General features: G+C 37.4%; 1 non-coding gene across 1 annotated transcript; it reads left to right on the top strand.

Annotated features, from left to right (window-relative positions):
* The first annotated feature begins 947 nt into the window (after positions 1-947).
* Smp_tRNA_00260_Pseudo_TTG.1.1 lies at positions 948-1019 on the top strand. Its single transcript has one exon. It is a non-coding gene (tRNA).
* Positions 1020-4953: the final 3934 nt, after the last annotated feature.

The following is a 4953-nucleotide window of genomic DNA, read 5'->3' as shown; positions in this document are numbered from 1 at the left end:
TCACACATACTTAGGGAGGAGCAATCATGATCTGAAAATTAAGATGTGTGTGTGGACATGTACCAAAATTATTGCAGAAACAAATAGAATCAAATGACCTAATAAGAATAGAGGATAAACATCCATCATCCTCTATTGCCCAACATATAGTCGGCCATAAGATTGATCTAAACTCAACTTTTGTAGTGTTGTATAAAAGTGTAAAAGGGTATATATCCATCTCTGCTTACCATGCTTGTGAATTAAGGCTATATCGAGGCAATACGCACAGTATGCACATATGCCAATTAGAGACTGACCAGTTGCAGTCCTAACACATCGATGGGAAGATTCAAACAAACAATACTAAGGTATATACTTAAGTTTATTGAAGCCTTAGCCATAAGAAAAATCCAACCCACCCCCCTTTGTGTATTCAAAAATAGTTTGTTCTCACCTTAAACCTACCCTGGTAATATTAGCTTGGGTGTGTGTGATCGGGTTTCAAATTGTTTTCACATTATTTAATTATTATTATTATTATCCTTGTCTCCTATTCCCCCTTCCCGTTTCCAGTCTAGTTGACCTTTTATTTCTATATCTAAATGTTCTTAACAGGTATATTATGTGTGATCAAATTGTTCTAAATGTATTGCACTTATCCTATCATCACATAGTACTGATAATCTTTGTCTTCCTATTGCACTATCGAAATTTATCAAAGGGACTAATTAAATTCACTTGCTATTGTTTGGTTGAATCTTTCCATTGATGTTTAGCACTGCAATAGATCAGTCTCTTATTGGCCATATGTGCATACTGTGCGTATTGCCTCGATATAGCCATAATTCACAAGCATTATAAGAGACTGATCAACAGCAGTCCTAAAACATCAATGGGAAGATTCAAACAAAACAATAGTAAGTGAATTTAAACTTCACCCCATTGCACAAGCAAGTGGCTATAAGGACTCATTAGCGAAGTGGATAACGCGGTGGCGTTTGAAGCGAACGGTACTGGGTTCGACTCCCAGAGTGGACATCAACTATGAGATTGAGGTACATCCGGCTGATGAGTCCCAAATAGGACGAAACGTACGTCAAACTGGATTCCATTATCCATCTTCTCTTTAAAGGGACTAATTGCTTTAAACTTGATAGCATTCGATGATTGTTTCATCCTATGGTGGGATAAAATCTGACAATAAAAGAAGAATAAAACAAACTTCCTAATTTATATCTATTATACATTTTCATAATTAACTTGACAATAATGTAAATAAATTGATGTTATTATGTTTAGTAGGTAGATATTGTAATTTATGTATTTGATGTCATGATATTGAAAGACAAAATAAAACAGATTGATTCTTCATAGTAGTTCATTACATCAACTTGATTGATTATGAGAAGGCGTTTGTCAATGTGGACAGGAGAACCTTATGGAAACGTCTTTGACACTTTGGTGTACCAGTGAAAATCGTCAACATCATATAGAATCCACTCGATGGACTACACTGCAAACTTGTACATGGAGGACAGCTGACGGATTCATTCTAGGTAAGGACCGGTGTCCGTCGAAGATGCTTACTCTTCTCCTTCTTCTTTCTTCTCGTGGTCGACTAGATTATGAAGACCTACACATCTGATGGGATACACGGAATAGAACGGACAGTTCGAAAACAACTAGAAGATTAAGACTTCACAGACGACCTACCACTTTTATTCTATACACTCCAACAAATACAGATGGAGACAACTAGTGTAACAGCAGGTTCTTGATCAGTGAGCTTCAAAATACACAAGGGAAAAACCAAGACCTTTAAATACAACTCAGGAAGCACCAACTCAATCACACTTGGTGGAGGAACTATCAAAAATTTGGAAACGTTCACGTACCTGGTCAACATCATCGATGAATAAGAAAGATCCTATTTAGACTTAAAAGCAACGTTTGGCGAATGGGGGGCGTCTTTCATACACTTGAAGAATATATGGAACTCAAAACAACTATCTATCAACCAATATCAATGTCACAATCTTCGATAAGAACGTCAACAAAGTCCTACTGTACAGAGCTGAAACTTGAAGAACTTCTACTACCATGATTTACTTAATATTTAGTTACACAATCATTGACAATTATGAAATGACAAACAAGACAAAATAATAAATTCTGAACATTTATTTCATGGTCAGATGGATTAGAATAATAATTTTGACGTTAACTCGATCGTCATAGATTCAAATCCCGCCAGCAAGATTGTAAATGCGCACTGCTGAGGAATCCCATACTGGGACGAAATAGCCATCCAGTCCTTCCAGGTTTTCCATGGTAGTCTAGCTTTCATCAACTCATGAATTCAATTATTATATAACAACAGTTTAAAATAAAATATCCCGTAAATATTTAGTGTTCATATTTATTTTTTGACTGTTTGAATATCTGGTCTACCTTTTCCTGTCATCTGGATATTTCAACTGGTTATCTGTTATTTTCCTTGTTCATCAATCGCATAACCTATTAAAGTGAGTTTATGACAAGTTGCAAAAACAACCCGACAACAGACATCTTGGTTGCTGGCGATATACATCGAAAAGAATGAACATTATACAGATGTCAATTCCTGGACTACTAATTTCTAGATGGCGAACATTCAATATGTTATCGTCAGGATCGATCAAGAAGTAAGAAGCCGAAACTTGTTGAAATACTTTTTGCTGAGAATTCTATATTATTACCAAAAATATAATACTTTGTAGTATTGTTTGATATGTTAAGCTCATATACTATACTATAGCTTCAGGACAACCCACTTTACCTATCCATCATGAGTCCTTGTTAGTTTTTTTCAAATACTTTACTTCTACCCGAAGTTTATGCTGATAATGTCGTTTAGAAGGACGATGAAAGCTCCACGACCAAATTATCCAGATCAGAAAACAAACCTACATCAAAATCACCCGTATGAGCTACAAATCTTCTCGACCTTGTCAATTATTCGCTTATTAACCCTGACTATCTTTTATATGATCGTAGGTGTGTGTACACTTTTTATCTTCTTCATCTGTAACTTATTCTGATCTGACTTACTTACTTACTTACGCCTGTTACTCCCAATGGAGCATAGGCCGCCGACCAGCTTTCTCCAACCCACTCTGTCCGCGGCCTTCCTTTCTAGTTCTATCCAATTCATGTTCATTCTTCTCATATCTGTCTCCATTTCTCGGCGTAATGTGTTCTTTGGTCTTCCTCTTCTCCTTTGGCCTTCAGGATTCCATGTGAAGGCTTGTCTTGTGACGTAATTGCGTTATTTCCTCAAAGTGTGCCCAATCCACTTCCAGCGCTTCTTCATGATTTCTTCCTCCAGTGGAATCTGGTTTGTTGTCTCCCACAGTAGAATGTTGCTGATAGTGTCTGGTCATCTGATCCGAAGTATCTTGCATAGACAGCTGTTAATAAACACTTGTATCTTCTGGATAATGGCTTTCGTAGTTCTCCACGTCTCCGCCCCATACAGTAGAACTGTCTTGACATTTGTATTAAAAATTCTGACTTTAGTGTTGGTTGACAGACAATTGTTTTGAGTTCCAGATGTTCTTCAGTTGTAAATATGCTGCTCTCGCTTTGCCGATCCTCGCCCTCACGTCTGCATCAGATCCACCGTGTTCGTCAATGATGCTGCCCAGATATGTAAAGGTTTCCACATCCTCCAAAGCTTCTACGTCAAGTGTAATTGGATTGGTGCATATTGTATTGTATCGGAGAGTCTTGCTTTTCCCTTTGTTTATATTGAGACCTACTGCTGCTGAAGCTGCTGCTACACTGGTCGTTTTCTCCTGCATTTGTTGTTGTGTGTGTGATAGAAGAGCCCGATCGTCTGCAAAGTCTAAATCGTCAAGCTGCATCCTGCCTGTCCACTGTATCCCGTGCTTTCCTCCAGATGTTGATGTCTTCATGATCTAGTCGATCACTTGATTAAAATGCGTTGGCTTACCCGCCATCTCCAATGTGTGTCATTTCTACTTCGCTCGCTGATATTTATTCATGTGCTTATAACTTTCTGGCCTACGTCATTTGACAATAAAACTGTAGCTGCCGCTTCTCTTTGCCTTCTGATTTTTATACACCGTTAAGATTGGAATTATAACGGTTATCAGAGTAAACGATAAGCGAAACACGGCACTACAACTTAATAAAACTTATTATTATTATTATTATAAATACGATCGATAATATTTGTTAACGTAGTCAGAAATCAACTCCTCTTGTAGCTCCTCTAGAGCTACCGCCGATTTCAAGTCCGGGTAAAGAAGGGAGGTTGGGTATCGGATCGGCAACGTCATCCTTCAGAAAGCGACTTTACTTTAAAAAAAGTACTAACCAGTAAGACAGAAATGGGTGTAATCTACATTGATTGAATATATCTTCACTTTAAAAAAATGTCCATTCAATATTTATATCATACACCTGTTTATTTGGCACCATATTTGATGGATATATAATATGAATTAAAAGAAAATGATAAGACATTACTGTCTTAAAAGAAGTGCAAATTTATCCCGACAACATGTGTCTTTTTAGTTACCATCTGTACAATGTAAATTTATAATGTTAGTTACTATGTTAAGCTCATATAACTTATTCTACCTTCTGGACAGGCCGAACTATTCATTTGTCTTGAGTCACGTTTTAACCTTGTTCATTGTTCACTTATCAATATTGACTATTCTTATATGAGCATATGTATGTGTATTGACTATCTTACTCATCACATGTCTGTAACTTGTTTTTGTACCCACAAATGCCCTGGTACAGCCGAGAGTGGGGAATGTCCGCTCTCCCTCGAAAAATGCTCTCACATGGCCATGCGTATATAGCCTCTGACAGGGAAGTCCTACTCACTGCCTTCTCGCACCACGGGTGTTGTTTACGAAATTGAAAGGACGAAAAGCGAATGTCCGGTGCTTTAAC

This window comes from Schistosoma mansoni, chromosome 3, assembly GCF_000237925.1.
Source record: "Schistosoma mansoni strain Puerto Rico chromosome 3, complete genome".
In the NCBI taxonomy this organism is placed as follows: Eukaryota; Metazoa; Platyhelminthes; class Trematoda; order Strigeidida; family Schistosomatidae; genus Schistosoma; species Schistosoma mansoni.
This window is presented reverse-complemented; position numbering and strand designations above follow the sequence as displayed.